Source organism: Periplaneta americana, chromosome 14 (genome assembly GCF_040183065.1).
Source record: "Periplaneta americana isolate PAMFEO1 chromosome 14, P.americana_PAMFEO1_priV1, whole genome shotgun sequence".
Taxonomy (NCBI): domain Eukaryota; kingdom Metazoa; phylum Arthropoda; class Insecta; order Blattodea; family Blattidae; genus Periplaneta; species Periplaneta americana.
In genome coordinates this window covers 141,978,938-141,992,852 of record NC_091130.1, presented here as the reverse complement: position 1 = coordinate 141,992,852, position 13,915 = coordinate 141,978,938, and the positions used below count along the sequence as shown (strand labels likewise).

General features: G+C 35.9%; 1 protein-coding gene and 1 long non-coding RNA gene across 2 annotated transcripts in view; one reads left to right on the top strand and one right to left on the bottom strand.

The window, feature by feature from the left end:
• The window catches only part of LOC138713770 (uncharacterized), a 428,588-nt gene that overhangs the window by 972 nt on the left and 413,701 nt on the right, over window positions 1–13,915 (top strand). The window lies entirely within an intron of this gene.
• Window positions 1–13,915, bottom strand: part of LOC138713766 (ATP-binding cassette sub-family C member 4-like) — a 135,193-nt gene that overhangs the window by 89,237 nt on the left and 32,041 nt on the right. The gene's annotated exons all lie outside the window — the stretch shown is intronic.

The following is a 13,915-nucleotide window of genomic DNA, read 5'->3' as shown; positions in this document are numbered from 1 at the left end:
AATTGTAAAGGAAACTAAAATACCAAAGGATAATATGTCTTGGTTACTAGAGGTTTCGGAGTTTATGGATGTAGATAGACGATAAAATATGGTGTGGGGTCAGAAAATCATTATTTTAATAGTACATTATGCAACGAGCCTATAATGGTAGTAATTAAGACGCGAGTATGTTTGTTTATGAAACGAGCGCAAGCGAGTTTCATAATTTTCATACGAGCGTCTTAATTACCATTACAGGCAAGTTTCATACGACTTTTTATGCTCGACCATATTTCTAACTTGAAATTATTCAGAAGTATTCATTTTATTCGCTTCTGACTGAAGATCGGAAGTGACCTTGTGCATAGGTCGTAAATTGTGAGATGTGCGTAGATGCGAAAGTATTGATTTTTTTTCCGAGGAACAATAATGTCATTGACCTTGATGTAGAGCATAACATTAACAAATTTTGGTATAACCTGGAAATTGATTTAGAATTTAAAAAAGAGATGACAAATGAATTTATTTGAATATTATTTATAATTAACGCTAATTATTATAGTAACAGAACATAATCTTCTGTGACAGTATAGGATTTCCAGCCTCCGTGACGTTTCCCTCGTTGTCTTTCGATTGCATATCCGAGAATAATCGAAAACCTGAACTTTAATGAATAGGTGTACTTTAATGACATGCATTAAAGGACTGCTACCAGGTGTATAATTACTACATTTGGGCATGGTCGAGCATAAAAGCTAATATATGCTAACGTAAAAGAACAATATTATATACAAAATTTCAGTTTCTTAATTGGTGTAGTGTTGTTAAATAATTTCTTGACAGTATAAATGAACAGGAAAATAGTCGTGGTTAAAATTCAACACAATTTAAGTACCATAGCGTCAATTACGTATCCCTTATTTCTCCGTCTGTCTATTACGACTTACTTATTGGATTATTTTAAGAAATAAAATGCGTAAGTTCAAGGATTTCAGTCTAGGGTGGCATGAATAAAAACTTGTACATAACATTTTATTCAAAACATCTTTCAGAAGTGCATATTATCACAATTAACATGTGTAGCCTACATAGCTCGAAAAAATGCCAGCTTCGATTGATAAGCCTTATCTTGAATGCAAAGCAACTCTGCAGAGAGGTTGATATATCACAAAGCTGAAATCTGTATTTAGGAAAGGGAAATCGATAATAACTCATGATCTTCTGTTTCTGCAGAATAGATTTTTATGAAGTAATTTTAACTTTTACTGTTATGTTTAATTAATTTTTACTCTAAGATCCGGTAGTTTGTTTAATTGGAACTCCGATATTCGACGTTTACTTACCTTGTAGAATCGATTATCGCATTTTCATCGTTTTCCTCTGTTACTTCAGATAAATGAGAACACTACTTGAAAAAGTCTGGATTCCTTCCTGCTGAATATCCTTTATTTAATTCCTCATGCATAATGTATTGATACTGCAGAAAATTTGAAAATATGACGCATCTTTTTTGGATTACTTCAAGTGTATGTCCACTCAGCCATATCCTAAAAATGAATGAATGAACCAATCAGTCAGTCATCAGTCCAGTCAGTTATCAGTCCAGTCAGTCATCAGTCCAGTCAGTCATCAGTTCAGTCAGTCATCAGTCCAGTCAGTCATTAGTTCATTGAGTCATCAGTCCAGTCAGTCATTAGTTCAGTCAGTCATCAGTTCAGTCAGTCATCAGTTCAGTCAGTTATTAGTTCAGCCAGTCATCAGTCTAGTCAGTCATTAATTCAGTCAGTCATCAGTCCAGTCAGTCATTCATCAATCCAGTCATTCATCAGTCCAGTCAGTCATCAGTCCAGTCAGTCATTCATCAATCCAGTCATTCATCAGTCCAGTCAGTTATCAACCCAATCAGTTATCAGTCCAATCAGTCATAAATCTAGTCAGTCAGTCATTAATCCAGTCAGTCAGTCATCAGTTCAGTCAGTCATCAGTTCAGTCAGTCATCAGTCCAGTCAGTCATCAGTCCAGTCAGTCATCAGTCCAGTCAGTCATCAGTTCAGTTATTCATCTATCCAGTCAGTCATCAGTCCAGTCAGTCATTAGTTCAGTCAGTCATCAGTCCAGTCAGTCAGTCATCAGTCAGTTTTTCACAGGTTGACGTAGTACGTACAAGTCCAATTCTAAACAGCAAATATTTGCAGCAAATAACTAAGACAGCCCAGCCACAAGCCTTTACAGAAGGGTAGGGGGAAACAGTGATGCGACATAACCACTCTGACGGACAGTACTAGATTTGCTGACCGTCTGCCTCACCCCAAGTCCAGATAGGGCTGTTGTTGTAGATACTACGAAGTTTCCTTTTGTACACATGATCTGTGGTGTATAAAGCGCTTGTACGTTGGACTTCAGCGGGTAAGAGTTCGCATAGACAATTTTTGCTTAGTCTCGGCTGAACTAAGACCCTCTCGACTGCTGAGAACTCCTTCGTTTACCTTCGTCTGCCAGAGCTGTTGACCTTCGCTATTACTCTGGAAAATGGCATTAGTGAAACCTTTACCTAAATCTAACACACCTTCTACAGTAAACCAATACAGACCGATATCAATTCTTCCCACTCTTTCAAAAGCATTAGAACATATTGTACACGGACAACTTACGAACTATCTCGACGAACACAAACTCCTCGATGACTATCAATCGGGTTTTAGGCATGGACACAGCACTACTACAGCCCTACTTAAAGTGACCGAGGACATCCGTGAAGCTATGGATAGGGGTGAAGTAACGGCACTAACTCTTCTCGATTTCAGCAATGCCTTTGGTTCTGTTGATATCGACTTGCTTCTTGCAAAGATGAAAACTTTGCACCTATCAGACAATACCTTGAGCTGGATGGACTCCTACCTACGGGACCGCCAACAGTGTGTTTCACTTGATAATCAATTCTCCCAATGGCGATACACAAAGGCGGGAGTGCCGCAGGGCTCCGTATTTGGACCACTACTTTTCTCTATCTACATTAATGACGTATCAAAGAACTTACAGTATTGCCGATATCACCTCTATGCCGACGACCTACAACTTTACATACATTCCAGACCCAATACGATCAATGAATCGATTGACAAGTTAAATTGTGACCTAGCCACTGTCTCCACTTGGGCGGCCAATTTCGGACTCGCACTTAACCCAAGTAAGACTCAAGCCATAATTATTGGACATAAGCGTGTAGTTAACTCCCTTAATAACAGTAATCTTTCAGTTGTTACCCTTAACAACACGCTAATCCCTTATTCATCTGTCGTAAAAAATCTTGGCTTCTTTTTTGATAATAATCTAAGTTGGAATTTTCAAGTTAAAGAAACGATAAAGAAAATCTGTTCCTCCTTTCACTCTTTGAGTCGCTTGAGAAACTTCTTTCCCCAGCAACTAAAACTTACCCTAGTACAAACCCTAGTAATGCCGCACTTCGATTATTGTGACGTTTTGTTAAGTGATCTAAGTTCTGAACTGTCAGTCAAGTTACAGCGAGCTCAGAATATGTGCATCAGATACGTGTGCAACATCCGACGATATGATCACATATCACCGTCCTTCGCAAGTCTCTCGTGGCTCCGACTTAAAGAACGCAGAACTTTACACTCTTTGTCTTTACTCTTTCGAATTCTGCACACCTCAACACCAAATTACCTTTCGTCTCGTTTCTCTTATCTATACTCTAACCACGACGTAAATACCAGATCACTTATCTGTGGCACGCTAAATATACCTCTTCATAGAACATCTTGTTATTCCTCATCTTTTACAATATCCACCTCGCGTCAATGGAATTCCTTGTCACAAAGTATTAGGGGCTGCAAGACAACAAACACCTTTAAGAACAGCTTAAAAGATAACCTTATTAGCATTTCACTCCAATCATACTGATTTAAAATATTACTGACTACACTGTTGCTTTTTTTCTTTAGACATCATCCTGATTGTGCTGCATTTTCAAAATTGTCTCATAATAATCTCTTTCTATTATCTAATATAATTTGAAATATATTAACATTCTATGTATTTTAGTTTAATTCTGCTACCCAGTTTATTTCAGTGTTTAATTAATAGTTCATAGTATTTTGTTGTTTAATTCGTAAATAACTCTTGTATACATGTAACTCTCATCTAAATCAAATTGTTGAATTCTTTGTAAGTTCATGCATATGTATATACACTTTTTGCTGGTTGTGTGGAAGAGAAGGCCTTACGGCCTTAACTCTGCCAGCTAAAATAAATCATTATTATTATTATTATTATTATTATTATTATTACAAGAATTCCGTCTCTTGGTTTCAAGGATTCAATGTAAAAGCTAGCAGAAGTGCGAAGTGTGGTTTGTAAATATTTATAACATAGGCTGAGTTCTGGGAACAGTGAATGTGGTTTATTGCATACATTAACTTTTGAGGAAAAGCAGGCATTGAGAAGACTAAACGTTTACATAAAACTGTTTGGCTGGAATCTGATTTATAAACCACAGACCTCTATTAAACTCGTGTTTGTCGAGAATTTGCGTCTTGCAACATCTTTCCGGCTTTGCATCATTTCCGTTAGTTAATAAAAGCTGGCCACTTAAATTTTATAAAAATTGGCGCGGAAATTTCAAAATTTTACTCGCATTACCCACTTAAAACATTATACTTACTTACTTACTTACTGGCTTTTAAGGAACCCGGAGGTTCATTGCCGCCCTCACATAAGCCCGCCACTGGTCCCTATCCTGAGCAAGATTAATCCAGTCTCTGTCATCATATCCCACCTCCCTCAAATCCATTTTAATATTATCTTCCCATCTACACCTCGGCCTCCCCAAAGGTAAAACATTATACAGGGACATCATTTTATTTTTACTTCAATTTTTATTGTACCTGAGATTTTTAATGTACTTCACTCCCACCCCCTCTACTAGTAAACTTCCAACCGTTCTCCACACAGAACCAAGCGTATACAGTCAAAGTCGCCTTAAGGTCGTAGTAAACACAAACAGTACTGAGTGAGTGTAGTATGTTCCAGAAATATGTTCGCGTTTTCCAGTGACGAAAGAGCTTTCAATATTGAATCATATTTTCTTACAGGTACTGTCGTCCGTTTGCCTACATCTAAATCAATTTGTTGAATTCTTTGTAAGTTCATGCATATGTATATACACTTTTTGCTGGTTGTGTGGAAGAGAAGGCCTTACGGCCTTAACTCTGCCAGCTAAAATAAATCATTATTATTATTATTATTATTATTATTATTATTATTATTACATCGCATCCTGGTTCCCCCCACCCGCTTCTGCTTGCTCTCTGTAAGGGCTAGTGGCTGGGCTGTCTTAGCTCTTTTCTGAAAACATTAATTTCTGTTAGGAATTGGACGTCTACGTAATGTTATACAACTGTTTAAAATAACTTAAATTAAAGGGCCTCGTTAATTAATTGTCACGTGATTTCCCTCCTTTTTATACAACCCTGCGACAAAACTCTTGGACGGGCAGTAGATAGCATCTCTGAGTAATTTTATCTTTTCGGATCGGACAGAAGTGAAGATTCAATTTACAGTACGTACGGTACTCTTTTATAGAGTAAGTACAGAATTATTTCAACATGAGTTACTAGTATGAAGGACGAACCTGGTAATTGGAATTAGGTACAATAGTCTATAGCGCGATAATATGCAAAAAAGAACTGAAGCTTGTATCGAAATGAATGGCCACCATTTTGAGAAATGTGTTTAAATATCCATATTATGATTATTTTTCAATTTAACTTCATTCTCTATATTGTACGCTAATGTGCTGTAGACAGTATAAAATACACTGCATAATGAATACGTCCACATGGACAGCTCAGTTCGTGAGTAAAAACACTCATTGTTAATACTGTACTGTATTTTGATTAAACAAAAATCTAATGAAAATGACCAAACTCAAAAGCGCAATATTTCCTAGTTTACGTAAATGGATGAATTACTTTTCTTCCCTCCTATACCTAGTAAAGTGATTTGTTTGTATATTACGCCAGTATAATCGAACTCCAGTGGAAGGAGGAGCAAACGGTGTTTCCGGTTCTGAACTTTTAATCCAAAGGTATAGCCAGGTTAATATTAGAAATGTTAGTAAAAATAAAATGATGTCCCTGTATGTACATCCTGATTACACAACTTTTAACACTGTATCACTTCGGAATATGTATGATAAGACTTTCTTGTGTTAAATTCTAACGTATCTTGTTTACATGTTTCGACTTTTTATGGGTCATCCTCAGAACTGGTCGTTGTTGGTCTTGGCGCCTCTTGTTTTGTTTCCTGTGAGGGTGTGTTTGTGTGGTGTAATGTAGAGTCAAAGATTACAGGACTACAACGAAGAGCTAAACACAATCAAATACATAGCACAAGAAAACGGATACAACCCTAACCTAATAGACAACATAATATGTATGACAAAACGTAATCACAAAAAAACATAAGAATACAACACAAACACAAGAACACAAAAATATATCACACTAACATACGAAAACAAAAACACACATAAAATTGCAACATTATTCAAGAAGTTAAATTACAACATCACATACAGAACAAATAACACTCTACAAAAACATCTCAACACACAAACAACACAAACAAATACAACGACACAGGCGTATACAAACTCAAATTTAATACCTGCAACAACTTCTACATAGGCTAGACAGGCAGATCATTTCAAACTCGTTACAAAGAACACATCACAGCCTTAACAAAATTACAAAACACCTCCACATATGCAGAACACATCACAAATGCTAACCACACCCACAGAGACATCAACACAGACATGGAAATACTACACATCCAACCAAAAAGCCAGAAACTAAACACACTAGAACAATATGAAATATACAGACACACGAAAACACACCCCAACGAAATTCTCAACACACAACTCAATTTCAGAACACACACACTCTTCAACTCTACATTACGCCACACGAACACACCCTCACAGGACACGAATCAAGAGGCGCCAAGGGCAACAACGACCAGTTCTGAGGATGACCCATAAAAGGTCGACACATGTAAATAAGGTAGTTAGAATTTAACACAAGAAAGTCTTATCATACATATTCGGAAGTAAAACATTATGCTGTATTATTATAGGCCTAATACTGTTAATCACATTATGACGTTTACGGTTTTTTAACAGTGCAGATATAGATGGGGAGGGGAGATGCCAAAGCTGTCCCTTACAATCCAAAACGTGAAATCACACAATGAAAGAATTATTTCTGCTGTTCTGGAAAAATTTGAACTTGCGTTACTCTCATATAATTATAATTCTTATCATCAGTAATACCCCATTTTCATTATAGGCCTATTGACCGCCCTCAATGTCAACCAGTCGCAAAGACCACAACGTGTTCATAATTCTCGTGTTCGCTTCGTCTGCTCTTCCCGTCGCGTTGGCTCCGGGTTAACGAACGTAGAAATGTTCATTCCCATGCTCTCGTTTTCAATGTCCTTCATGCCTCTGCACCTACCTACCTTGCCTCCCGCTTCAGTTACCTATGATCGTATCACAATCTCTACACAGGCAAGCATGTTTATCATATCTTTACCCAAAATGTTAAATCACGTAGTGAAAGAATATTTTTGTTCACTTTATTTCTGATATTGCGAAACAATTTGAACTTACATTACTCTAATATTGAAATAGGTAAGTAGAAAATAAATAATTAAGTGAACAATAAATGAACATTAATTAAATAGGTAAATAATAATAAATAGCTAGATGGATGAATAATTGGATGAATGGATATTCTTTGTATGGATGAAAGGATGGATATTCTGTGGATGGATAGATAGATGGATATTCTTTAGGTAGGTGGATGGATTGATGGATATTCTTCGGATGGATATATGGATGGACATTTTAGGATTGATGGTCCTTTTTGGATGGATGGCTACTCTTCGAATGGATGGATGGGTATTCTTTGGATGGATGAAAGGATAGATATTCTTTGAATGAATGAATATTGTTTATATGGATGGGTTTTTTGGATTGATGGATGAATGAAGGATAATTTTTGGATGGATAAAAGAATATTATTTGGATGGATTAATGAATGGTTGGATAGATGGATATTCTTTGGATGGAAGTGTGGATGAATGTTCTTTAGGTGGATGGATATTTTTTCAATTGATGAATGTTCTTTGGATGGATGGATGGATATTTTTCGAATGGGTGGATGGGTATTCTTTGGATGGATGAATGGATGAATATTCTTTGAATTAATGAATATTGTTTATATGGATGGATTTTTGTGGATTGATGGATGAATGGAGGATAAGTTTTGGATGGATAAAAGAATATTCTTTGGACGGATTAATGGATGGTTGGATAGATCGATATTCTTTGGATGGATGTGTGGATGAATGTTCTTTAGGTGGATGGATATTTTTTCAATTGATGAATGTTCTTTGGATGGATGGATGGATATTCTTCGAATGGATGGTGGGTATTCTTTGGATGGATGGATGGGTATTCTTTGGATGGATGGATGGATGAATGGATGGATATTCTTTGAATGAATGAATATTGTTTATATGGATAGATATTTTTTGGATTGATGGATGAATGGAGGATAATTTTTGGATGGATAAATGAATATTCTTTGGATGGATTAATGGATGGTTGGATAGATGGATATTCTTTGGATGGATGTGTGGATGAATGTTCTTTAGGTGGATGGATATTTTTCAATTGATAGATGTTCTTTGGATGGATGGATGGATGGATGGATATTCTTTATTGTCAATAGACTTGCAACACAAGTGTCTGACATTGTCAATATAAGAAACTAAACTAAAACTGAAAGCTACAATACAAATAAATACACAATTATAATTAATTTAAGTTATACAGATATTTACTAATCAGATACGTTTTTAATTCTGTCTGGAATTTAGAGGTTTTATGTTTTTGGATATTATCTGATATTCTAATACATACGAGTAGATCCTGAAACTTCACAGTTTTGTCAGAGATATTCTTATTAAAACCTTGACTGAAATAATCGTTATTGTGTAAGTAAATTAGGGTTGCCATCCGTAATGCAAAATGAGGACATGCCCTCTTTTTTTTCGTCATTTTAAAATATCATAAAATGTCAGCACTTTTCACTTATAAACGCTGACTTAAGAATAAATTTACATTACTCGTATAATGGATTAAAACAGCTGCATCTGTTATTGGCTTGTTGGTCATGGTGATGCATTCATAAAGTTGTCAACACTGGCTTCTGCGTTTGAGATATTACGGCTCTTTTTAAAATGTGTGTTATTATTCTGGGAAGTCATATCTGAAACGTGCTTACATACTGCATTTGTGATATTTCCACGTGACTAAAGATTGGTTAAGCTTATTTCTTGCTTTGGAAAGGCTAATTAGAATGTTTCCAGCTGTGAAATCATACTATTTTCTGTCACAAAGATCTAAATCTGTGTCAGTGTCAGTAAGGTCAAACAAGAGTTCTCAGAACTGTATCTTTGGTTTCTTCATTCGACAATGCGCGTCTTCCACTCTCAGCTGTTGAAAAGGGAAATAACTGAGCTGTGGAAGTCCGACTTGCTCTTGTCAGTTCTCTGTACGAGTATTTGTATGATAGGCTGACATATCAGTTCTTGCCTCTACAAGTCATTAAATATTCAGTTTCTGACACTGGATTCAACACAGAATATAAATATTTTCATCAAAATTTTATTAATGTCTATGAAATTTGCGTAGAATATCTCAAGATATGGTCAAAGCTTATGGAAGAATTTAACTGCTTTCATTAGTTAAAACTCAAGGACACAAAAACATAAAGTTCGATGAATTATAAGATGACTAGGGATCGTATTCTGGCCCAGGACGTACAGAGATAAGGTTAATGGTTCATAGACTATATTGATTTGACGTCATGATTGTTGCGTGACATAGGTACTATCAGGGAACACTTGCATCTTGTTTGTGCTGCAGTTGACGTTCTATTCATGATTCAGAACTAGCACCTCGAAGACTGTTCACAATGCATTCTAGTGATAAAGACTGATACTACGATGACCTTTTCTACACTTTAAATTATTTATTCAATTATTCAATTTTTTATTTTTACTGGCAGAGTTAAGGCTATAAGGCCTTTCCTTCCAGTCATCCAGCATTGAAATAAATAGCAAAATAACATCAATACAGAAGAAAATGGCATAATAATAATGATAATAATAATAGTAATAATAATAATAGGCCTAATACAATAATAATAATAATAATAATAATAATAATAATAATAATAATAATAATAATAATAATAATAGCAAGAGCAAAATTTAGATATGGTCTGTGGCGAAACTTCCGGGCTTATACCGCGTTGTCTTGGTGCTAGTGGCTGACGTTTCGACCGCTGTGTTGTGGTCATCCTCAGAGCAGTGGATCTGAGGATGACCACAACACAGAGGTCGAAACGTCAGCCACTAACACCAAGACACCGCGGTATAAGCCCGGAAGTTTCTCCGCAGACCATGTACACCGGTTGCGGAAGCCTATGCGAACACTTAAAATGTAGATGTGTTTAGTTACATGTAGATAATTCTAAGAATTAAATAGTAGTCTACAATTTAGTATCAAATAAGATAATTTGGACCAAAGTAATGATTAACATAATGAAGGAAAATTGATATCTTAAAATAAAAATTATATTCTCCTCAGTTCTGAGACATTTGTTGTTTTATTTTTGAAGTTCAATATAATTCTACGCTTCAAAAAAGTCACTGAAATTAGAAAAAATGCTGAAGAAATTCTGCAGGTTACAGTTAGGGCACAAATGGAGATATACAGAGTGATTTATATAGAACTGACACATTTCTTTCATTAATTGTTTCAAAACGAATTGTGCTAGCGACAACTTATTATACCTAAAATGTAGAGGAATTTCGGGGGATTATTTACCTTTATAGCAAATGTTGAAAATGTCCTCCATCCTGCATAAGGCACAACTCAACACGTCGTTCCATGTTACTGGCCACTCGTTGGAGGACTCTGTTGTCAATAGCTTGAATCTCCTGTGTGATGTTGTGCTTCAGACCGTCCAATGTCTGGGGACGTGTGACGTAAACCCTGTCTTTTAGTTAACCCCATAGAAAGAAGTCCGGCGTTGTCAAATCCCGAGATATCGGTGGCCACATGTTCCTGGAAATTATTCGGTCGTCAAAGAAACTTGCAATTAGTTCCATGGATTCATTTGATGTATGGCATGTAGCGCCATCTTGCTGAAAATATCCTTGACTCAGCTCTACATTGTCCAGTTGCTCAACAAACTCAAAGATAAACGTCTTAATGATATTTTGGGTGACTGCTCCAGTCGTGCTCTTACGTCAACAACAACCGTGGGAAGCCTAGCTGAACGATGCTTGCCCTTTTCACTCACCAGAGATCCAGTTGTTTCCAATTTGTTTACCAGTCCCAGTATTGTGTTTCTTTTGGGAGGACTGCGAAGACAAAATTCTCTCTGGTATGCCCTTTGAGTAGCTGTAATTGAATTCGTAATCCAGTATTGCTTCACAAGGAAGAGTCGTTGATTTAATGTGTACTGCATTTTCACGTTGACACAAAATGTCGAAAACAGCTGCCAACAATAGGAATAAAACATAAACATCTGCGCATATAGTGACAAGGAATCGAAACTCCAGAACATTCTGCTTAATTTGGTGCTAAAATTGGGTCAGTGCTGCCAACAATAGCAATAAAACATAAACACCTGCGCATCTAGTGACGAGGAATCGAAACTCCAGAACATTCTGCTTAATTTGGTGCTAAAATTGGGTCATTAAATGAATTTCCAACGGAATAATTAAAGAAAGAAATGTGTCAGTTCTAAATAAATCAATCTGTATTATATGCCATACTGTATTTCGGGTCTCTGCACATACATCTTATGTCATAATCATGTATGAAGTATGGTATAGTATACTGTACTCTGAGGACTCAAGAAGATATTCTACAAAAGTAATATTTGAAGAAATATTCAAGATGCGAAAAACAGACTTTTTAACAATCAGCCTTTGAAAGTAGTCAATATCTAACAGCTCCGTTACATCTTTACACTATGTGCACCAGAATACGCTATTTTAACTATTTACACTATCACAAAGAATGTAGGCTTACATTGATCAATCATTATTATACACTGTGTATGAATAAGTAGGCTATAATATTATTAGGTAACATACTTTGCATTACAATATACAACACTGTACATAATAGTGTAAATAATGTTTGATCAATGCAGAACTACAGTCTTTCTGATAGTGTAAATAGTAAAAATATCGTATTCTGGTATATTTAGTGCAAATAGCCTAATTTAAATTGTAAATATTAGTGTAATTGTTAAAGCGATCCATGTTTTGTTCTGCCCAACTTGACCAAACAGAAGTCGCGTGAGAAGTCAGTCCAGTAATACTTAACCTTGTAGCCTCGTGAGACAAAGTACGATCCTTAATGATAACTTTTGACATGCAGTGAATTCTTACGTTCTAAACATGTCTCTATTGATGATTCTAAGCTATTCCTTCAATTCTATAATACACAAAGGCCAGTCGAGTCAATTTTGAATCAGAAAGATTTAACTTTATATAAATAATGATGCAAATTTTTTAATTCCTATAGTTCTACCAGTACTGAAACTTATTCAGAACTTCTAAAATTGGGTCAAATCTATTTTTATGCTCGACCATGCCCAAATGTAGTAATTATACACCTGGTAGCAGCCCTTAAAGCAGCATTAAAGTACTCCTATTCATTAAAGTTCAGGTGTACCACCAATCAGAAAACACCATTGTAGCAATATGAAAGCGCAAGTATAGATTATTCTCGGATATGCAATCGAAAGACAACTAGCGAAACGTCACGGAGGCTGGAAATCCAATACTGTCGCAGAAGGTTATGTTCTGTTACTATAATAATTAGCGTTAATTGTAAATAATATTCAAATAAATTCAATTTGTCATCTCGTTTTTCAATGTCTAAATCAGTTTCAAGGTTATATCAAGATTAATGTTTATTTTACTCTCTAGATTATATCAAGGTCAATGACATTCGTTTCTCGAAAAAATCAATACTTTCGCATCTGCGCACATCTCACAATTTACGAGATATTGCATAAGGTCAGTTCCGCTCTCCAGTCAGATAAGAATAACATGAATACTTATGAATAATTTCAAGTTAGAAATATGGTCGAGCATAAAAAGTCATATGAAACTTGCCTATAATGGTAATTAAGACGCGAGTATGTTTATGAAACGAGCGCAAGCGAGTTTCATAAACATACTCGCATCTTAATTACTACCATTATAGGCTCGTTGCATAATGTAATATTCTATTCAAAGCAAAAATGGAAAAGTTGAGAGGGTATTTTCCCTAATATCTGCTCAATAATGAGCTAAAGAAAGGTACCGGGTTTTATCAGAGACAGTCAGAGGTATCATCATAGTGAAATATAATTTCAAGGACATGTCCTGTGAACAGTTTCATAGGCCTAATTGTTACAAGATAGAAATTCATTTTCAGACTTTCCTGCATAGAGTGAGTCAGCGATAAGCACAGATGTAATATTGATCCAGTAACTAGTGAGAAAACTGACTAATGTGATATATTATTATGATGTACCGAAGTACATATGATATTTCCGTGCAGATATTCTGCGTCATCATATGATGAAAGATGAATGGGACGGAAAAAAATTCTCTCCGGCACCGGGATTTGAACCCGGGTTTCAGCTCTACGTGTGTGGACATTGTGCCACTGTCATACATCTATGACGCAGTGCATGAGGGTAGGCCACTAGAAGGAACCCAAGAGGTGGAACTTTAACTGAGACGATTCGGTCCGACATCGGGATCG